This window comes from Eucyclogobius newberryi, unplaced genomic scaffold (assembly GCF_026437365.1).
Source record: "Eucyclogobius newberryi isolate DKJ021-1_F unplaced genomic scaffold, fEucNew1.0.hap1 SCAF_5, whole genome shotgun sequence".
In the NCBI taxonomy this organism is placed as follows: Eukaryota; Metazoa; Chordata; class Actinopteri; order Gobiiformes; family Gobiidae; genus Eucyclogobius; species Eucyclogobius newberryi.
Genome location: NW_027316167.1, coordinates 25,424,231 through 25,448,232, shown reverse-complemented (window position 1 = coordinate 25,448,232; position 24,002 = coordinate 25,424,231). Strand labels below are relative to the sequence as shown.

Here is a 24,002-nt window from a genome sequence, read left to right as displayed (position 1 = left end):
TGCAATAAACCAAGTTTTTATTGGCAGATTTTTTAGCTGAAAACTCACAGCTTTGGTTTGCAGCACTTGCATGTGGACGGAAGACTGGTTCAAACCTATGCAGTCTGCTGTGGCTCCTTTGGGACTCTTTCGGTTCAATTACACCTCCATAAGCATTCGAACTCGTACAAACATTAACATTTTTATAATGGCATTAGCTTTATTATCAACAGGCTTTTTACAGGCTCCACACATAATCGTAAAAGCCTCATTCCACTGCCCGTTCACAAGCATGCATTTATGATTAAGATATCCGTGCAAAGATTATTTTTTGCACGGTTAAGTAAAAGATAATTGTTTTGCCATCACTTCAATATATTGCGTATGTATATAATTTATTACTATTCAAGTTATATTCCCATGGATTGGTGCAGAGACTTTAACCAGCATAAAAGTATTACACAAGTATCTAAGAAAGTTTTGAAATTGTCTATTTTGGAAGGATCATGTCCATTTCATACAGATCAAGGACATGCTGTTGATTCCTGACGTCGGCACCAATGACAATGGTTTGAGTCTAATCCAATTACAATAAAGCTCAAAATACAAAAATGCTAACACTAATAAAACTCTTTACACCATAAAAAGCAAGCAGCGCCAAAGCTAACACGGTAACAGGGGTTCCGTAGTTTGCAGAGCTATTTCCACTTAACCTTTTCGAGATGGAAAGTAGGCAAACATTTAGCAGCACAGATTAATCTAACAAAGCAAAGAATAAAGTTAGTTTGAGCAATCTTTATTTTGCATTGTCCAGTGCTACATTAATATTTGGTCAGTGCTTAAAACATAAAAATAGAAAGTGGCATATACTGAACGATATAGTGGGGGAATAGTTAACTACTTTAACTACTTTTAATGTGTTTTGGCCACAATAACCAATTTTGAGATACACTGCAACAGAAAACAAATCACGATAAACATTGAAACTACTTTATGTCACTGATACAATAACCCTAAAGCAAGAGCATTCCTGCGAACCCTTTTCTAAGCGTACAACATTGTTAAGAAAACATGAGGTGCAACAAATCAATATGAGAATGAAACATTAGTTACTTGTTGGAATGTACAGTTAGAGATACTTATTCCATCCTCTACAGCGCAAATCTTATTCTAATACAAAAATAACAAAACAAAGTAAATGCACACACAATAAAAGTCAGTATAGGAATAATGTGAGATAATCAGAATCAGATCAGAAAAGGTTTATATATAGGAACTTGTGAATGTTGAGTTGAAGATATGCAGAATACAAAATGAGCTTTAAAAACATTTAAAGTTATGATGTAAACTTTAACATAATGGTATAAGGGAATAATTCTGAACTTGTACAGATATTTCACATGTGTCTGATAATTAAGCCTCAACATATGCATTTAAAGACACATTTTAACGCATTTCTGTCACATTTCTGGCTATCGTTACGGAGATATTGCCTCTAGGCCTATACATTTTCTCTTCTCTTTCCCAAATATTACAAAGAGCAGTTCTTCGCAGAAGCTATAGCAGCGCTCTAGCCCCGGCGTGCGTATAGGTCTCCCACATTAGGAGTGTGAGATGAGGTATTCAAGGGGGGCACAAGGTGATTATATGTGTGTGTTTTGAGAGATGGATGAACGGGCTAAAGATTGCGCTCATCTGTCGTGCTACAGTGCTCCCATCAGATGTAATGAGTGCGCCGGGGTGACCTCAGTCTCGCAGGTTCACGGGCCTGATTAAACATCGTCTCGGGCTGGGCTCTTGGGGGGGCCCGGCGAGCACCTCCAGCACACCCTCCTCCACCTCTCTTCTCTGTGCTCCCCTCCGACGTCCTAATGGCTTCCTCTGATCTTACCCCATTTATCTCCATCACCGCGCCTCACACACATACGCACACACCGCCGCATTGCTCACTCCTTTCCCCTGGCTTTTGACTGTCATCTGTCTTTATTAAAATCCCCCTCCTTGGCACGTACATGTGTTTTTTGCCGGTTGTGTTTTCTTTTCGCTGTCATCTCCAGGCTTATGGGATGCTGATTTGCAATTATGGTGAAACTACTAGCTTCTATACATCATATTTTTGCCATGTTTATGCAGACTTAGTTAGCCGTAATGAGGTTGAGGTTGGAAAAAAGAGGGGACGGTGATTAACTGTGAGCAGATTCAGGAACTGGCGTAACTCATGAAAAGACAGCTTTCTGGAGGGAGAGAGAGAGAGAGAGAGGGATATTTTGATTTATTCGCCTGCGAGTTGTAGGGGTACGACGAACTCGAGGTTGTGTGAGGTCACAAGTCAGAGACATGCTGGCGTTTTGCTCTTTTCTGTCCTTCCGCATTGATCTTAAGTTTGAAGGAATAGCTGGCTCAAATCATCACAGAGATATACTAAAGGGTCGCAATTAGAGGCAAATAGCTGGCTATTTATCAACCCCTTTCATCTCCACCTTTTTATTTCATGAAAGGAAGAGAGTGGCTGTGTGGTAAAGGGGCACCGGCTTTTGGGAGATGAGCCGCAGTCAGACCTGAGCGCAGTGTACAGAGATAGATGCTTAGAACGCTATGACCGACTATTTCACATTCACTCCTGAGCTATCAAACACTTTGCTGTGGTACAGAGTCTAGCAGCTAGTCAAAATGCCAAGGGCACTTTGGCATCTGTGTTTGCTTTCAGGGTGGGACTTAGCAGTTTTGAACGGGGAAGTGAAGAAGCAGACAGGGAGGTCAAAAGAATGGGAGAGAGGGAGAGAGGGGCGCAGAGCAAACAAGGCGTCTACAGATGCATATTTTTTCTCCTCGGTTATTTATTTACACCACTGCCTGAGAAAGCAGCCGCGCGCCTCAGCAGCAGACAGACGGCTGGGAGAAGACATGTGGCCGAGACAGACAAAGAGAATACAGAGAGACTGTGTGCAAATGCACAAACAACTGATGTTCGGTTCAGCGGAAAACATTTGGAGAAATTGCTGTAAAATAACCTCCTAAAATGCTTATTATATAACACAGTATTGTTTGGTGGAAAAAGAACAGAAGAATATAAACTTGCGAACTGTCAGGGTAAATTGTTTCCGATGATCAAGAAACTATTCCAATTTATATGCAAAGTGTTGAAATTTCCAGTTTAGGCAAAAATAGAATCATACTCAATAAAAAGTAGCCAATGGCAAATGAACATGAACTTGGTAAATCATGGTTAAAAGGTCAGTCAATAGTCAATGGTTAGTAGATCAATAGTAGTAGGTAACTTGCTACAAAAAGAAAAGAAAAAAAACATCAGAAACTTTCCCTATGGCGCTGTGCAGTACTATCTAACATAAGGATAATTCAGGGCACTGGGAGTTCTTCATAAAAAATCTGCAAGAAATTACAAGTTAGCTTGATGAAGCCCAGAGAGATGACATGTTCCGCGTATTAATAGCGCATTAAAATTACAACAAAACCCTGACCCTTCGCCATGACCCTGGTCTTATAAATATATTTTATAGGCTAAGCAGGTTTAATACATTCAGATCAGGTATTTTCAATCCCATAGCCCCTCGCCAGGATCCGAGTCTGTGCCCAAGTTTGAGGCGATGTCAAAAGGCTGCAGGGCCTTGTTCCATATGTCCTCTCCCTGCTGGCTCTGCACTGCACAGTGAAGATATGAAGATTTAAATCCCAACACTGTAACCGGGTTTATTTATTTATACCATATATAAATATAACTACATATAAGACACTGCATTGTTTTGCTGAATGACAGTTGAGTTAATGCATATAATTCAAGGATATTTTCCACAACATTTGACCAGAATGCTGGGTTAGTTTTAGCAATATGTTCTAACTGATATAGGAGCTTTCCAGCAGTATTTTGCACTGATGTACAGTTTGTTCTAACGAGCAGATTACTGTAAACAATCTAAAAATACGACATCATCGCTGAAGCAAATGCACCGCAGTGAAAAGCATAATGAACACATTGATTGCACTGCAAGCTGAAATATTTTCAAGCAAATAAAGTATTTTATAACTTGCAGGAGTTGGAAGAGTGATAGAGATTGTATGGCTATAAAAAGTAGAGTAGTATGAAACAGGGGCCAAAAGTCTGTGCTTAAGTACATTATCAGATTTTTAATAAGCATGTGTAAATATTGCATTTGTAATATTTGAATCCAGTCACATTTTAAAGCCCTCTTGTACAGCATAAGCGGGAGTCATGCAGTATTTACATGTATTCACATTCACATACAATGCATATTAACTGGTATCTCCATAATACGCTGGGCTCCAACAGTGCGGTGGCGCAGAGGGGCTGTGGGGGCCTGACCGTGTAATCATCTCCTAGAGAGTGATCACGAAGGCCTCCAACAGCCACAGCTCCTGCACACAAACCCCGGACCCCCTGGCACAAACGGAGGAGCGGGAGGAGGGGGAGACAAAGAGTATTTACTGCAACGCAAGGGAGAGAGAAGGCAATAAAGTATGGGAAATATGGAAGCTAAGAGGAAATTAAAACGCAGGCAGGGGGAGATATGGAAAATTGATAGCAAATGATGGAGTTAGAATACATAGTCATATTTTAGAGTTACTCACACTATAAACCATAGTGAAGAATGGAACCAGGACCCGCTACTGTGGGCCTTTGGTGGGGCACACCCTGCTTTGGCCAAGGACAGTCAGATGGTGTGCATAGTTCAGATGAAATATTTGAATCAGCCTGTGGCATCAACATATCCATCCATCTGAATGTGAGTAGAATTATTATTATGTATTTATCTTTATTTGCTATAAAATAATAATAAAGTTTCACTTTTTAATCAGGTAATATTAAAAAATAACCACTTTTTTAACTAGGTTATAACGTTCTTCCCTGGTCAAAAACGTACTTGGAGTTGTATTTAGCTTCATTCACAATAGTTTGATGAATGCTGTTTAGTAAATCCTTTCCTCTCCAAGCTTCATTGGTAGAAATCTGAGATCTTGTGCTGTATTTTTAAGTAAAAAAATCATCACCAGACTCACTCTGAGCATTTCTGCCATCAAATTGCATTCATTACAACTGTTTGGCTGCATAAACATGTAAGAAGAGAGATAGCATCTATGTAATTCCCTCTGCAGCAAAAAAAGTATATCCCTGGAGTCATTCTAAAGCAAGAGATGCCAAGGTTAACGTTAAGAGCATGTTTAAAGGCCAATAATTTTACAAAAAAGGAATCATATTTGTCCTTTAAGGCTTACATGGCATAACTTTCTTTAGAAGTGATGAGATTGTGGCTGGTAAAGATTCACTTATATGACAACTTTAGTTCAAATCTATAAAAAAGAAAGGATTCCGCAGAAAAGATGCGAGACAAAACACACGCAGTGTTTAGTCAAAGACGGAAAGGTGGTTGCGAAAAACAGGAAAATGCTAAAGGGTAGACAAGGATCAATGAAGAAGGCACAAATAGAAAAGAAATCGGATGGTTGCTGTCGTTCATGCATGAATGTACAGACAGCGTTGCCCGGGAAACACCAGCCGCTTGGATTATGAGCTGATTAGTTCTCGTCCTGCGTGAAGACCCCCAACCCGGCTGCCTGCACTCCCCGGGATACGTGCGCGCTACCTGGGCCACGCTCTAACGAACAGTACCCACACACAAACACGGGGAATGAACTAAAGTCTTACTCTTGAATGCCCATTGTATCCGCTGTAGCCAATACCTTTCCACGTCAACATCTCAATCTTTTCTCCTCCCGGTTGGACTCCTTTCTTTCTTTTTCCCCCCTGCGCAGGTGTGTGTGTGTGTGTGTGTTTGCCAGACGTGGCGGGGTGCTAATCTTGGACCCTTATCTCAGCCCGCAGCTCGGCTCACCATTCCCTTTCGCCACAAGCACCTTATCTGCCATCACTGTCAGTCAGAGCCGATCAGGCAACCTACAGCTGAGTCCACCAGACCCCGCGCCTCGGCTTCAACCCTGACAAGCGGCGCCTCTATATGTCTATTACTGCACCTGTGTCTGGGCACACGGAGCGCGGCAGGATCCACAGTGCAGGTGGTCGTAGGGAAGCTTTCACGCTGTGTTTATTCTTACCGACAGGCCCGAGTAAATGCTTTTGTTTCAGCACAGGTTAAGAATAATGTGGTCTTGATCAAAGTGGGCAGAAATTCCAACAGTATAGTTCATAGGAGCGTGGTATTGCATGATTTAGATTTGGGAGGAAGCAGTCTCGATATTGCCCAATATTTGTTATACAATTGAGCGTTTTATATAATTGACGAAAGCTATAATTTTATGGTGCATGGTGTTATGGTTTTAATTTTATGGCTCACCAAAACAGAAAATAACTTTTTGCTTATTCTCCAGCTTTGATTAGCAAAATATTTTAAGCAACACATTTAGCAAAACAAAACACTTTAAATGGCCATCAAACCACTCATATGCTTTCTTTCAACAATTTGAATTTGCGAGGAACAAACTCCATTGGTTTATCAGAAATTGCTTTTACTGGAAGGGCGGAGAAATTGTGTATGTTTGTGCTGACTATGGACACTTACAAAGAGGAAAATATATGCAAACAAATCATTGCCAGAGGCTCAATAAGAGTGCTTTGGAATTCCCTTTTTATTTTGCGCTGAATAATATGTCTTGGACCACAAAGCCAAGTTTCACAGACACTTGTCACTTTTGGTTTCTTTCATTTGATTTGAGTGTCGTTCTGTTCTTAATGTTGTGATGTTATAACTTCACTACAACATTTTTTTGTAATTAATGTTCATATAAAGTCCTGCTTTGCGTCACTAATGGTTGGTGCCTGTGACTTTGGGGCGTAGATGGAGTTTGACAATGACCCGTTGAAGACACCTCTATTCTGGCGTCTTAAGAGTATTTAAGATTTATGGATGTAACGATATATCACGTGTTTGTGTTAAGATTAGGGCTGCCCGAGATTGGAAATTAGTCTTGAATATACTTTTTGATACAATAGTTTCAGTTGTATTTAAAAATAATAATAACATTTATGCCTTAATGTATAAGTAACACTAAAAATAAACCCTTAACAAAATAATTAATACAAATCTGCCTTTTGTCAACAAAAAAAAAAACAAATGACTGGATGATTGCAATGTGTTTCATTTTTTGCTATATTAATACTTTTTATGTATGTAGGCTAAGATTAAGATTATTGTGAGAAGAAACATCACAGTTTCAAAATTATTCACAATTAGCAACACAATGAGTCAAAAATAGTGAAACCAGTTTACAGCATTTAACAGATCACTATGATCACTATGAAAAAGCTGGTCGCATAGTAAAGTAAAACCAGAGTGAAAAAAACCACTACATTTAAAGCTAGACTTTAAACGACTAGTACAGATTAAAATAAAAACAACATGACTTGAATCTAAACTATCACCATTATTATTATTTCTATTTACAATATTTTGCTACCTCACATCACAATAATATTCATAATCTCATTTCATCCAAGGGAGTTAGTATCGCACAAAGCCTTCTTTCTAGGGATTGAACAAGCCGGGGATAAAAGCCACAACCTCCACACTGAGCACTCGCTCGAAACATTAAAAAATAAAATCTATTAAACACAGCAGAGCTATTTAAGCAACATTGAAAATGGTAGTCGAATTTTGCACACTTGTTCCCCTCATCAGGAGGTGAAAGTGACCTCCCACCAGTGATTGGGCACAGCACAGAGCAGACATCCGCATTTACATACCCACCCACTAATCAGCACCTCTAATCCACACTGCTGGCATTTTGGTTCAAAAGCCTCATCACGGGGGCCGGCGCACCAAGAAGCACAACACAAAAGACAAAAAAAAAAACATCCAATCACACACATACCCTTTTGGGGAGGTTTAATATTTTTTAGCATGGCTACTTTTATGTGGGGGCAGGTGTGCGTCGGCTCCTAATGCTGAAGTAATTGTAGATAATGGAGTTTTAAGGACAGCTGCTCATGTGAGTTTAAGTGGGATTTGGGTGGAGAGTTATGGCAGAGGGAAAATGGGCAGGAGAAAAGTTGTAGAGGTGTGAGTTCTGGGCGAGTGAAGTGAAGGAGGATGTGGAGAGGAATATGAAGGTGAGAGGAAAAAGGTGTCTCGGCTGTCGGCTCGCTCCGGCTAAAGGTGAGAAGTAAGAACACGCAAGAAGGTGCAAGAAGACAAAGGAAAGGGTATATTGGCGTGTGTGTATATGATTAGGGCTGCAAACGATCAATCGACTAACCATGAATCCTCAACTATGGAAAATATTCATATCCTTTGATCATTTTAATCGTTATCTGGATATGCAGACTCTAAAACAAAGACAGTGGCATTATTAAAACAAAATGTCAAACATGTTCATCAATAATACACTTTATTCACAAATATTCTCTATCTATTGGTTGATAATATATTTAAAACAAAATAACCAACTAGTCAACTACTAAAATAATAGTTAATAACAGCCCTATTCCAAATGCAAAAATCTATCCAATTTCTGTTCAACTTAAAGAATATGTTTCAGTGCAAATATGATACAACAAATGTGATTAACTTAAAAAATTAACCTGTGTGCCGAACTGTGACCTTCAGACAAGCATAGTCGTTATTTTTGCAACGCTCTAGTATCCGAGCCGGTGACACAATCCATCCTAACAACGCCCTGGACCAGAGGAATAAAATTGGGTAGTTCATCTTCAACTCATCCATAGTTAGAACTGCACCAGCGCGTCCCGAAGAAAGGGGGTTATGGAGGGCACGAGCTGGATGACTAATTGGGGAGGATCTGAAATGAGGCTTGACTTAATCTACCCCCTTGAATCAACTCTGCCCTACAGTATGCATCAAATGGGGCCCCTAAGTGGTGCTTTTCCATTGATTATACCTTTTCAATGTTGCGCTCCAGCTCCTTGTTGAAAGCATTTGACAGAGGGGCGAGCGAGAGGTACAGGGAGTTCCAAATGGGGCGGTTGAAATAGCGGTCAATACTTATCAGGGGCAAAAAAGTAGTAAAGCACGGAGTGAGTAATATAAAATAAACAGATATAGCAAGCAATTTTGGAGGAAAAAGCCAGAGAGGACGAGGTGTGTAAAAAAAAAAATGTGTGTGAGAACGCTGTAAATGCGTTGGTGCGTGCGACTTGGCCCGGCATGGCACTCTCACTTTATGGGGTGTGGAGGGCTGCTCAGACTGCTTTAATGATACACTTTAAAAGGAAAAAACTAAAACTGCAGACAGCATCAAGGACTCCTCTGCACTGCTCCAACACCTATATACACGGTCTCCATTGTCGGGGCCATACATCCGAAATAACTTTATAATAGTTAAAAATGCTAATTCACAGGAAAATTTAATCTTGCATATATTTTTTTAGATAATTTATTTCAAGCTATTATGTTAAGATATTAAGACATTATTAATACTAGTTTTAAATATCCCAGTAAAAAATATGTTTATAGACACATAATGTTGCTGGAATGTGCAGTATAAAGAATTTTCTTATAAAGACTTGCTTGCCAAGCTTACCTGCTTGACTACACAGCGGTATAAAAGTTCAATGCCATACTGTGAACATTCCAGGTAAAGTAAGTAATAACTTAAATGTGGCAGACCTTCTACCATAAGAAAGTGCAAATTTTATAACTTTCTTTACTTTTCTTTTCCGGATAAAAACGTGTTCGTACAACCATTTGAGCATTTGAGGTGCACAAAAACAGTTGCTATTGGCGCAGAAACATCTATTATTAAAACGTACAATCTTGGGACATTATAGCAACGTTGTAATACCCTTCCTGTTTTTGAATTCATCATAAGTCTGACTTTCATTTGCTTTGTCTTCTTATCACACTGTTTTTCGTGCTGTTATTGACTATATAGCGGAGACTGTTTCCCCGCTACACTATTAGACATTTGTTAACGGTCCCAGCGGAGCCGTACCTTCTGCTTGCATTCCGACACGTCTCTGCACACGCGGTACACGCGGCCCGACGTACCTGTACACATGTTGTATATGATCGCGGGCCATAAAGTGACAGTGTGGAAGTCAAGAGGTGAAATTAGCTGTCAGAGCCGGCAAAGTCTCCTCAGATGTGCCCCGCGCGGCCGGCCACTGCGCTCACACCACAAGGTCTCTTACTCACACCCCTCTCACCTATCACTGTAACCTCTCGGTGGAGAACATAGCGCACTAATGCAATATTGATCTGACAATATGCTGTGTGTAAGTGTGTGTGTAAGTTACCGGCGGAAAAAGGTGTGTGCGTCGGCTGTATTGTAGCGGTGAGAACTTTGTTAATGTACGGCGGTGCGTTTGTGTGTCTGCCGGAGAGAGTGTATGCGATAGGAAGTGGCTGAGTGAGATATGTATTAATAAGCAAGAGGGGAGGTGTTAGCCTTGATGCTATTCCCGACACCTCGCTGTCAGTAGCGCCTGGTGCAGTGGCAGGTCGATTGAAGGCAAACTTGAGCCGAAAAATTGTTTTCACAACTTTCTGCTTTGTATATGTTGCCTCAAGCTTTCTTCCTGCTCATTAGGAAACACAGTGTTACATGAGTGCCCATTAGTTAGTTACTCCCCAAGCAGACGTCCGTTAGATAGTTAAAGGAAAAGCGACATCCAGAAGAGGATGGAAAGAAGTGTAATGACTTCTGAGTTGGTCAACCAGTAATCACCAAGTAGAAGTTAAGAGGTTGTCTTAGAAATGACTGGTGTAATGATTTGGGGAAAGTACTGTCTAATTCAGAAATTGAGGTTATGTAATTGGAAGGACAAAACATTAAATACAATATCTGGTAAAACAGACCACAATAATTACAAATACGTAACTATTTTCAATCAATGATGAACATATTACTCATGTAGGAGTATAAAATGGTGCCTAAAGCACAGTTTTATTAAAACGTGACTCACCTCTGTTTTGTATGTTTTATTTATTGATTGATTTATTATTGACTATCATCTTTCAAATACCTTAATAGTCTTAAGGAGAGGCCATAAATGAGCCATATAACAGAACATTTTGTCGCGATTTGACGAGAGCGCAATTAACAATGCCAATTACAATTTATAATTATAGTATAAAGATAAATTACACAGAGGATATGAACTGAATTTTCAGGAGATTGTTACAAAACAAAAAGGAATTCGTGACAGCCTTGAATACAAAATGATAGATCCAATCAGCAAAGAAATCACAGACTTGCACAGAATGTGCCGTTAAACAACATCCAGGAAAGTATTGCATCAAGCCTGATGAACAGACGACCAACTTCAAATTATCTATGAAATTGCCAAGGAACATTAATGAGAAAACAGAAATGGAGAGATTGAAATATTGCAATACCTTTCATTGCAAATATAAATTCCCAAGAATAAGCAGGATGATAAATTGGTTTTATCCAAACATTTACAAGATCTATAGAGATGCTTGTAAATATATTTGAGGCACTTAACAATGTTGGTGATGTATGTGCATGTGTGTGACTCATAGAAGTAGGCTATTCTAATATGGCACTGTATTGCTGTACTCTTGGAGGTATTTTTTTATAGACTTTTGACACTGAGTTACAGATTGCCGCAATTACATTTATTCCCGAAATGACTGTAAAAGAACATACCCAAGTTGAAAAGAAAAAGTTAAAAGATGAATAAATCCATCACAGCTGGAGATATGTGGCCTTCATATCCTCAGAAAATCCTTCGTGCAGCAATAAGCGCAAAAATATCCGCATTGTTTTAGATCTTTATGGAAATGTTGCTTATTAAAATGAGCCGTCTGCATGTAAAAACACTCCATACTTCAGCCCGGCGCTCGGAGCAGAATGGCTGAATGTAAATGCCCCTTGCTTAGGCTTCCAAAACTTCAAGTAATGTTTATGAGGTAAGCAGGGACGCAGCATGCAATTGTAAAACCGTCGCCCGTGGAGCTAGACATGCAAATACAAATACAAATACAAAGGAGTAACATTAGTGGATTCAAAGCAGCAATGACTTCAACGGTAACAAAATGGAATTGCTGGTATGATACTAAGGCTGCAACTAACTATTATTTTTTCTATCGATTTTTTGTTAAGATTACAGAAAGGTCGTGTTTGAGATTTTAACTACATTATGATGATGATGACGTTGATGTGATGCCGCTTGATGGAGCATATTTACATTTGTTTTATTGACGGAAACAATAAATGTATGTGTTTCCTGTGTAATTTTTATTAGATTACTGCTTTGTCTCAGCCAAGAAACTTCTCTCAGTCTATTGTTCAAATAACCATTATTTGATTACTTGATTAGATTGTGATTAATTCAATAATGATGATTATTTCAATTAATCAATTAACTGGTTTCAGCTCTAAATTATACTGCATGTTTATTTGGGTAAACCACAGCTGTATGCACACATTAGAAGTATTGTACTATGTTTCACAAGTTTAGTTTTTTTTTCTAAATGTAAAATGTTTGTGCGTGCATCCCTCCAATTAATTAGATGTTTTGTATATTTTATATAGATAGACTGATACCAACTTAACTCAAATTGGTCCTTTTCCATAGTACAGCTAACCTTGCATGACCAAGTGTACCTACTCTTGCCAAAAGGGCTCAGTAACATAAAAGATTAGGACCAAATACACCAGCATTATTTCCAATCTTTATGGAAATTAGATTTATTGAAATGCATGTAAAAACAATGCTTCAGCCAAACGCTAGGAGCACAATAAATGCAACACAACACAAATGCCCCTTGCTCGCAGTTCTGAAAAACTTCTCCCATTTATAAACTCTCAGCACAACCTCCGCCGCACACATCACGCAGACACACAACATGCCATGCAGATGCTTTTGAATATAAACTGACTTCTTGCCAGGGCCCGAGCAGCAGCAGTCAGTCCCAATGCAATAAAACAGGCCCGGCTAACTAATGGAAGCACCCACGCAAAACATACTTTTTATCACGCACCACCTTCACCAAACAAACACACTGGCGTCTCCTTTGTCCCAGCCCACTCATTGCTCGTTAGCGCCTTGTTTTTCTGTGTTGCTTTAGCTGTGACACACTTCCTCCCGAGCTCTACTTGCTGAGAGTGCATGCACAAGCCAGCAGCCTGTGTGAGCCGAAAATACTTCACTTAACAAACTCCTCTGATTACAGTTTGACTTTCTCGCCCATCGCAGCTCTTCTCCCTTCTGTCTTTAATCAGCATGTAAACAAGCGCAAGGTCGTTTTGGTTTCCTTTAAAAGGGAAACAGGGTATAGCCAGATAAGGAGGCAGCACGCCGTATTAATCCTTTGGACACGCTGATGGAGGAGTTTGTCCCCGGTGGAGCTAGGTTGCTAATTATGCGAGTGGTGCAAGCCTCTCGTTTCAGTGTCCCGTCCCTTACGCGGTGACTCATCAATTTGTCTTTGTTCTATTGTGTTAGATTGCTTATTTATTTATTTCACTAATATTAATGTGAGTGTGTGGGCTTGAAAACAATTATAAAACATAATTAGGAATTAGTATAAAGCACAGCAAAATGATTATGTTGCGTTTAGAAACTGATTTAAAAGAACTTATTCATTCTGCCATACGCTGTTTCAAGTGCAGCGAGCCACACTGTGACGGGGCAAAGAGAGTGTATTGTCTTGACATGGCAGCACTGGGTCAGAGCAGGAATCAAACCACTTTGTTAAAGCTGATTTGTACTTAAATACTAATATAAGAAGACAATGTGTTTTTGGAGGGATTCAGTATTTATTAAACTATAACACACATGCAATGTTAGTTTACTTTTTTAGCTACTTTATGCCACAATATTGACGTAAAACAGCTTGATAATGGAAACTGGTGAACAGACTTCCTGTTCAAAACAGCAGAAGGTTTAAGCCCTTTTTATGGTGGCATTTCATTGTAGCAAGCATTTACTTGTTTTTATGGAAGAAAAAATGGCTATAAGACATTTTTTAACACATGTATGACCTGGAGTCAAATTTATTTTATTTTTATAATAGCATTAAGAACAGGGTAGTGGGGGTAGGTGAAAACATACTTTTCCTAAGCCTTTAATGGATGACAATACAGGATTACTTTTAAATTATCAATTGTCGGCTAATGTCGCCCCTTGAGGCAACTGCTGTTGTGATTTTGGGCGTTATAAAAATAAATTGAATTGAATAATGATGAAGGACCACCGATAACATGATTACAACCTCACAAAAGTCTATTACACAATATGTCCCCTTAAAAGCATAATAACACGTGGAATGTATTTTGTTTAATTAATGAATTTAGCAATGTTCAAATGTAACTAAAAACAAAAATTCATTTTTATAAAAGTTAAACGGGGAAAACCAGCTGATAAGCACCCATACCTTTCTGTTTCCCTCATGCTTTGAAGCAACACATATAGATAGCTTTGGTGCCTTTTTGGATTTTTCAAACCACACATGTGTTTGTTCAACAAAAGACACCACTACCATCTGAATGTGGGATGTCAACATCTGTTTGCGATGAAACAACCTTTTCCCTACGCCAGACGCCTTTCAAATACCTGACTCACAGATTAGCACCTTGTTTGTCTTAGGTTTAATTGGCTTTACCCCAAGACGATCAGGCAGAAATATGTTCCATTTCAAATATGTTTGTTTATCCCATTTCTGAGCTTTTCTTTCCAAAAAGCCTGAACTTAATGCAATCAGATCTTTGATGTTTAATTGGTTTAGGAAATGTCATATCTGGCTGTGTGGCGTAACAGAGAGACAGTGATGGAAGCTCACGCAGAACACTAAAAGCATCATTCCTCAAGGTATGACAGTGCACAAGGCTCATTTCCATCGCTGCGTTTGCTATTTGTCAGACTTCTTCTCTTTGCCGGTGAAGCAGCAATGTTAACAATGCTGTCCCCACATTTACTAGTTCTGCCTCATTACAGCTAAAGAAGTGCATGAATTAACACAGGAGCTCCAGCACGCAGGCTGACTCTACTGAGGAGAGACGAGTGCGGAGGGCACCCCGAGGACAAGAGGGATTTAAAAAGAACACTCAGGTAGAAATAAAAGTAAATATAATGTTCTGGAATGTAATCCCAAGGCGTCTGTGGCATGGAAGCTTTATCACAGACACTTGGAAGAGGAAAATAATGTTGTTTTTGTTATTGCAATGTGGAAGCTATTGGTTGTTCAATCAATAGCTGCAATAAAAGGTGTGTATTGCACCACTAACTGATTTGTCCGCATTCAAAACCAGAAGAGAGTGCATGGAATACATATGCAGATGGACTGAGCAGTGTAAAATGTACTCCGCCAAGCATCAAAGCTGGTGCATAAGGCAATTAGTTTGAGTGCTGAAATGATCTGAGGATGAATTTTTAAAACAGAGATGAGGATCACTCTGGAATTTCACGAGATGATGTAAAGCAGTGGAGGTGTGCTTAAATAACTAAAAAAACAAGCAAATTAAATAAATTATCTCTGGTAGTTTATTCATGGCTTAACATTGAAATGATTTGGCTTTTATTTGATTATATTTTCCCTCAAATTCTGTATTGTAGAACGAAGATCAAAAGGACAAACAGAGCAGGTTGCAATGTCCTTTTGTGCTGTGAGCCTTTAAAGTGCTATCTGTACCGCTCATCTGTGTGCTGCCTCTGGCCTGTCGCCTTTATAGGTCATTTATTGGCTCTGTACAGCAGCTCTGTTTGTGCCCAGTCCTGGCACTGAGTAAAAATAAAAACAGCCATTCAACCATGTCCGCCCCTCTGCCCGTCACTATTAACATTTTGCACTCTCTAAGGTTGAAAATCCCATCTGATGGAACAAAATTAATTTGGGTGCAATATTCAGGGCCACCAGTCACATAATAAAAGACGCTCACAAGCATCCCCCGATTGTGATTCCATTCACTTTCTAATCGGTGCAATGGCTCGCACCGTGCTGTAGCTTAGTAAATGCTTTCTTCCCAAGGGGTTAAGAAAAACAATGGGCCTTTCTAATTTCTTTCTTAAAGCGAGCCACAGAAAGAAAATGATATAGACATAATTGATGACGAGGAGAGAGAGAGGCGAGCTTTTGCAGAGGTCTCACGTCCACTGGCCGTGCGTTTTTTCCTCTCATAAAAGCAGACGCTCAGGGGCACTGGAGGTTGACAAATCTGGCACAGAGGACAAATTGATCAGTAACAGAACACAATTTGTCCTTTAAAAGAATGAGCAACAGCCGTGTGTGGCCTGTGTTATTAGTTTAAACTGCATGTCTGTCTAGGACTGGACTTACTGTGCTGGAGCAGACTTTTGACAAGGCACCATCACTACACGCTCTCAGCTGCAATGTTCCAATTCCAAGTGTTTCTGCAGGAGTAGTTACTGAATGTGGATATTCACCATTTTGACTAAACGGACAAAAATATGTAACTCAAATGAGTTTTAGTGTTTCCTGCTCATGTAAAGCAGTATTGTAATGTAGTATTTTTTCATGCATATATAGCTATACAAACTGTGGCACTAAATTGTGACTGGGACTTATGTCTTACGCCCGTGAAGAGCTCTTAACCATCACCTACGAATCTACTTCCAATTTTTTTAGCATCTGCTGCAGAATTAGTGAGATGCCAGACGAGGAAAACAAGCGTGGACCCTCGTGCAGGGACCTAACATGAACGCACTTTCCAACAAACTGGATGAACTGGCACTGATGATGAGAGGAAACTTTTCTTCATCTCCTGTTTTGTGCTTCACAGAGACGTGGCTCAGCGAGTCGGTCGTGGACTGCACCGACAGACAAAGAGAAAACACGGGGCAGAGGAGTCTGTTTTTACATTAACAACGCCTGGTCTTCAGATGTGACTGATCGCCAAGCACTGCTCTCCTGCTCTGGAATATATTTTCATTAACTGCAAACCATTCTACTTTTCATGTGAGTTCTCCTCATTCATTCTGGCCACGGTTTACATTCCACCGGATCAGGTTTTGAGTGTGGAGCGGACCTTCCTGAACTCCTTGTGTATTATCTTGGGCGATTTTAACGGGGGATTTCAGCCATTTAGGGGGAATCTCAGCCATGAACTACCAAAGTACAAACAGTTAAGTCCCAACCAGAGTGCAGAACACGCTGGACCACTGTTCACACAACAGTCAGCGGGGTGGCCCGAGCTGCGGTGGGTTCTTCAAATCACGTCATGGTTCACCTGATCCTCACCTACAGACAGAGGCTGAAGCTCTCTAAACCTGTAGCGAGGACTTCTAAGAAGTGGACCAATGAGGCAGTGGAGGAGCGATGTGCGTGTTTGGACATTACAGACTGGAAGGTTTTCAGAGCTGCCACAGACAGTTTGGATGAGTACACAGACACTGTGACGTCATACATTCTATTCTGTGAGGACAGCATTATACCAACACACACCCGTCACTTTTAATAACGACAAAACCTAGTTCACACCAAAACTAAGGCAGCAGAAGGAGGCAGCGCACAGGGCTGGTGACAGAGAGCGCTACAAAGATGCAAAGTGTGGATTTAGCAGGCAGGTGTCGAGAGCTGGCTTTTCATTGTTAATAGTAAAGAACTATAGGGTACTACACATTATGGGCATTTACATACTTGCTTCAAAAGATGTGTTGTATTATTTTTTGTTGGTGAAAAGTTCACATGGTGTTCCACTTTGTGTCAGACTGCTAATGAGGCTCTTCACTCTTGTTCACAGAACACATTTCATCATTTTTTGCCATCTTTTTATGAAAAAGTGCCAGTGAGGGGAACAAGAGAGTAACTTTTTTGAAATAGCTTCTTCATAGTCGATACTGAGGTCAGGTACTGTTGGCACTCACAAACCAAGAAATGGATCCCTAGTTTCCACAGAAAAAATCCATACTCTGTAAATGACAAGTGTAAGGTTGTGGTGCCACTTAACACTCAGCACATTTTGTGTAGAAAATGTGCAGAAACACAATGGGGCTGAGCACTATGGAGAGCTGGAAAGCTTTGAGAGCCAAGGGTGAGAACAAAAAGAAAACTGCACACATATACACACATTTCTTTTCTGGGAAATATTTAATTGGCTTTTGAGCCTCAGCAGCAGCCAATTAGCATGCCTGTTACACGTGAACATTGGAGCTAATTGGCCGGAGAGGAAACCATGCACAGGCCAGGACTCGTCCACACATTCCACAGTCCAGGGGAACAAAAGACAAGGAGCAGTGTTGTACTATAATTTGGGGGTTACAAACTCATCAAATAGTCAAGACAAGATTTTGTATGGTTTATGTATAGACAATATAGTAAAACAAGTTTGCTGACATTAATTAGTATCTGAGTATACTTAAATTGTTTTTAAAATATGAATATAAAGAATGGCACTGCAGAACAAATTATGGGCGAAGAAATCTAACCTCAATGGAATAAAACAAAGTAATATACATGTAAGAAGTATGTAGAGGTATCAAGGTAATTTCCCACACATACTTAAGTAGTCCTGTATTGCCTTGAATTTGAGGGTCGAGTACAACAATTTCAGTTTGCACCTATCACCTATCCCCACCCAATCCTCTATATTTACTTGCAATACATTGAGAAATGTCGACTCTGGTTCATACACATAGAGATATAAATGAAATAAAACAAAATAAAAACACTGTAAATGAAAATCTGTAAATGAATAGGTCAGTGGAGCCATTCCCCTTGTTGTTTTACATACATGTTGGGTTTCCAATCAAATAAAATGTAACATATGTAACTGTACTGTATGGGACAGAAGTTTAGGGTACATTTTATTGTCCTTTTAGGATATTTGCATTGAATCCATCCTTCAATGCTTCTGAGAAAGCATGTCAATAGCAGTGTCTGCAGTGTCTGGGGGACGATCTCCAGGTCTTAAGCTAATCTTGGTCAGGATCACCTTAGCCAGGGGGTTTTTACCTGTTGTGCATGTTTTGGGTTGATGCTGGTAGGAACCTATCTAGATGCGGGGAGAAACATGAACGGACAGAAAGGCATGGGCAGCCCCCATGAGCCAAAGCTTTTGACCTTCTTGCCCTGAAGCGTGAGTGACATCAAAATAATGTCTTCTTTAACCAAAAAATATTATTGATACTTGCTACATTTAGATATTTGTGCATATTGTCATTGTGTCATCGCCACTGTCTGCATGTACTAACTACACTGATGTACGAATGAGTGTGTTTCTGTGAGTGCAAATGCTGGAACAGCTAATGGAAATTGATCCGTACAATCCGGGGTGTTTTACCTGCATGTAAGTGGGCACTGTCCCAACCAATAAAACCAATAAATACTTAAACTCCAGTCAATCCAACTGTACAACAGCAAAAACAACAATAGTCTTTGCTAAAATACCAAATAATCTGTGCAATTTACAGTCAACTTTTTTGCCTGCACAGTGTAAAACTAAGATACTAAAATGGTTACTTGACTTCACTCGTCCGCACTCAAGGCCTTTACTGAGAATACATTGAACGTGTCTGTAAACACAACCAGCTCAACAAGCAAGGACAAGAATCCGCTGCACCTCTGATTACATTTACAGTAAAGAAAGTGTAGCAGCGGGATCCGATGCACAGGACATTGAGCGCTCATTATGCTCTTTACATGCAATTAATCAAAGCATGTAAACAGTGCCCTCCGCAGCCACAACAGACAGCGCTGGATTCCCCTGCGACACCCTGAACACTTTACACAAAGTACAAGATTTAGTAAATAAGCCAATGAAGTGACTGATGGTGCCGTGAACATTCATAGTCAATCTGGAGCTGATTTAAGATGGTGTCCCCTGCTGAGAGAACACACACACATAAATACCGGTGCCTGCTCGCGGTCTCACTGCCAGGCCTATAGTCTGTGGCGCAGTGCCAACATGTAAATACCTGCATCCCAGCGAGGGGGGCTCGAGCGCACCCTGAGCTGTGGGATGTTTGAAACGGGAAATATATGTGTGAATGTTTAGGCAAGCGTTTGTGTTTATAATGAATCGTCTCATTTCCTGACTGTAATTTTACCCTCAATTGAACACTTCTTATGCACAATTTATTCATCTATCTCAATCAATTTTAATGTTGTATGAACTGCTTGTCACAATATGGAGCAATTAAAATTGGCTATTGATTGCGTGAAATGTCTTTATAAAGTGTCAAAACAAGTGTAGAATATGGTGTGTTAGCCACATTAGTTATTTTACATTGTAGCTTTTTCTTCCCAGTAAACAATTGTTTTCTTGTGCCAAGGTTTAAATAATGATTTGACATTGTTTTAAAATGAATTTTCCAGATGCACAAAGCCTATTTATAAAGGTTAGAATCTGGCCCAAATTGACTTAACCCCTATCATTCCTGCCTTGTCCCACTTTTCCATTTCCACTGAGGCTAAATAAATCACATTCTTACTAAGAATATTGGCAAACCTGCCCCACTAAACCTAACTTTTTCAAATAGTCATTAATAATCATAGGAAAATTAATTGCTTTGCCTTGCACTGGTAGTTGCTTGGAAATGTTTCAACCACATTTGAACATGTCAACAATCATTTTTGTCTGCCAAGCCATTCGAGCTTAAGTGCCTTTGTACAATGTGTGTGTGTGTGTGTGTGTATATGTATATATATATATATATATATATATATATATATATATATATATATATATATATATATATATATATATATGTGTGTATTATAATATAGTTGACATAAGTGCATAAGTCAGATCTATTATCTTTGATTCCTTCATTCATTAGGCCACTAAATTTGAATACTATGGCACCTCCTAAGAATAGTTGCTATTTTTTAAATGCCAGATGTCTCACTGGAACAGAATTAGCATTTCGGCTGCCCCGACAGTCACACACATGCAAGTCCCAAGCAGGCAGCACAATAACACGGCCAACACACTGGAAGAAAACACAGTGAAATGGCAGCATTATACGAGTGAGCATTTCAAAGCATCGGGCCAAAGCAGTAACAATGAGGTTTGTCCAGAAGTGTCTTCTTCACTTCTTGCAGTCATTTTCAATACAAATTGCTTATCTGTATTCAGGGCTGTTTAAAAGCCCCAAGATTACCAAGAACAAATACAGTCTTTTGAGTGGGTATTCTTCTTTCAGTCACTGCAATAGTATACTATTTTTGGTAAATAAGTGTATTTGAGATGTGTAAGAATGGAGAAGTTTGCTATTAATATATAACATCGACCGTCGAACATATTGTGGTATTACTGACCACTGAAGTGTGGCTACGCTTACATTGTAGAGATTTTTCTTTGATCTAAGATGAGTAAAAAGAAATGTCAATCAGCATGAAATATGAGGTGTCCTTGATACCACTGTGCAGCAATTCCAGAGAATGTACTAAAGTATGTACTAAAGTGTTCAGACTTATTCAGTGTTCAGACAAAATATTTTACGTTTAATGTGGTCTTTGTATAGTGGGTGAAAAGACTTATTTTGTGAAATAATCCTCCTCTAAATCCTGACTATCATTCAACCAACAAGGAATATATTAGAAAGAGGTTGCATTGAATAAGTCTCATTCTAAAATATATTTTTGCCTACTCTGACATCTTATTGATGTGCTAAAATTGCCATAATTTGGAAACGAGCTATAATTTGCATTAAATTGTCAAATGTGTCCACGTCTCTCAAGAGCTGCATTGTTGGGAATAACACGCGACAACTTTTAATGACACTATCAAACCGTAGTATTTTTTCCACGTTATTTCAGCGTTTAGCATCCGTGTGAAGCCAACAGCCGAGTCCAAAGCAAACTCCAAAATCCACGCAACCAGAACAGCGGAGAGAAAACGCAAAGCAATAGCAACATTTATATGGTGAGCATTTCGAAGCACCAGGCCATGACAGTGACAATGAGCCTTGTCCAGAAGTGTCACCTCACCCTGTTTTTTTTTTTTGTCTTGTTTTTGCTCATCCACTCTCTCGTCCCCCACAGCCCCCTCATCCTCACACATACACCAGCGTCCACACTGACAGCACATCTTTATTAGGCCTCTGTATGCAGCCCGTGCTCTGCTGGAGATTGCAGCGCTGACCCCTCGCTGTGAGCTGTACAGAGGGAAATGTTTACGCAAACCCCACAGTACATGCCATTAACCTCTTTGGAGACACAAGACAAACAAGAATGTGCCTCTGCCAGGGCGCAGAATCGAGCCTGGAACAACCTATCCAGGACCATCATGACAATCATCTCATTACGGAGCAGTGGGAGGCAGTAATGACCCAGAGAGCCCTGTCTCCGAGGGACATTTTCTCTGCGGTGCACCAGTGTGTCTAACGCTTAGTGAAGTACCGCTGATATGCAGTCGAGTGCAAACAACTTATTAAGACGACGACAACAACGAGCTATAAGGAGCTGCCTACACTGGGAATGTCAGCGCAATCACACGCTGTACCTGGGCAAGTAAACATTTAGCAGCATGATGTAGGTGGCAGAAATGCATCGTAGTTTTGAGTTATGGAAATGCGTTTTCTTTTTCTTGAGATGTTTGCAAGAATTAGAAGGTAACCACAGTTAAATTCAATTTGTATTTGAATTAATGATGTAACCTTTCTCATTTTCTTGGTCATTCTCTGTCTATTATGCCATATTATGCCATATTATCTATTATTCATGATTAAACCTTTGTACGTGTCACTGTCCGGCTGCTCTGACCTACATTACCTCCAGAACCTTAATCTGTCAATCAATCAAAATAAATGAGTTGAATAATTAAATAAATAATTTGAAACTATTGAAAATTCTATCAATTAATCTTCCACACATTCTTGTAAAGAGATAGCTGATATAATTGTAGGTCCTGTAAGACAAAACATGTTTTAAAAAGCCTTTCAAATGCATCCAAAGCATTTATATCATAATTTTCTCAGAGGCAGATCCCAATTCCGATTTCATCATAATTCATGTAGACTTAGTATCTATTTATTGCTATCAGAGATGTGAATATCATCTGCTTCTTATGAGAGTTCACACTTCACTAAATGTGGTTGAATCCACTTGTCACTCACTCAGAGCCTTACAGAGGTTGACCAACAGAGGGATTGGGTGGGGAACCTGCACTAACCAAAAAATGTATGATGCATGATATGATTTCACCCAAAAAAGCAGATCGTCACAGGGATGAGCTCACAATCTTATTTGTATCACCTCGGCCTACTTGTATTTGACATAAAGACAACACAAAACCGCTCTTTATCTTTCCCATGTACCGGCATTCCCCACAGACGCTTCTCTCAAGAGATCTGAATTGATATGCGCCGATTGGGATTAAATCCGTGACCTCAGAGGGGGGTCTCAGTGTGCGGTAAGCGGTACAAGGAGAGACAGGGGGGTATGAGGGTCTGGTGAAGCCGCTTCTCCTACTTAGTGGCCCGTGGGTGTAATTCAATCACACCTCGATAATTCCCCTGATGTGAGAGCCCAATCCCCACTACAGCTCTCAAGTGCAGACAGACAGCAGCAGCTCAGCCTCATCCCCTATCGAGGGTCTCCTCCTGGGTGGGCTTAAAAACCCACTGTTGGCTGCAATTTACCTGTGTCGTTTAAATAGGTCCATTATTTTAATTGAAAAAGTTGCCTCGCCGCCAAAGGCAAACAATAACAGTGTTGAGCAGGGGGAAAAAAGGGAAAGGAATTAAAAGCAAAACAGCAGATGGTGATATACATGGCAAAAATGATTGTTTATACTTACTGTTTGATTATATGTGATAATGAAAGTGTGATTCCTCAAGGCAATTAAAGTGCGTGGCAGCCATATTGTGAGAGGACAGGGGAAGGACGACGCAGGCTGTTATGAAGGAGCGCTTATCAAATATCTCCGCCGGGGTGATTAGTGTAATAAGACACTGCAAGGTGAGATAGGCCACTTGCACTGTTTTATGTCTGCTCATGCGTGGGGGTGTGAGTGCGTGTGCGTGAATGGGGAGTGGAAATTAGGGGAGAGTCTCGCGAAGAAACCCGCTCTCTCGTTCCAGGGCCTAATTTAGCAGCCATTGGTCACTAGCCAAACAAGGACGTTAATGGAATCCTTTAGCATAACAT

General features: G+C 40.0%; 2 protein-coding genes across 8 annotated transcripts in view; both read right to left on the bottom strand.

Annotated features, from left to right (window-relative positions):
• The window catches only part of celf6 (CUGBP Elav-like family member 6), a 145,646-nt gene that overhangs the window by 113,689 nt on the left and 7,955 nt on the right, over positions 1-24,002 (bottom strand). The window lies entirely within an intron of this gene.
• LOC140380781 (trans-1,2-dihydrobenzene-1,2-diol dehydrogenase-like) overlaps positions 7,042-24,002 on the bottom strand; it is an 82,504-nt gene continuing 65,543 nt past the window's right edge. Inside the window, exon 8 of the mRNA XM_072464682.1 lies at positions 7,042-7,053. The gene's annotated coding sequence lies outside the window, so the exon portion shown is untranslated. The remainder of the gene's footprint in view (positions 7,054-24,002) is intronic.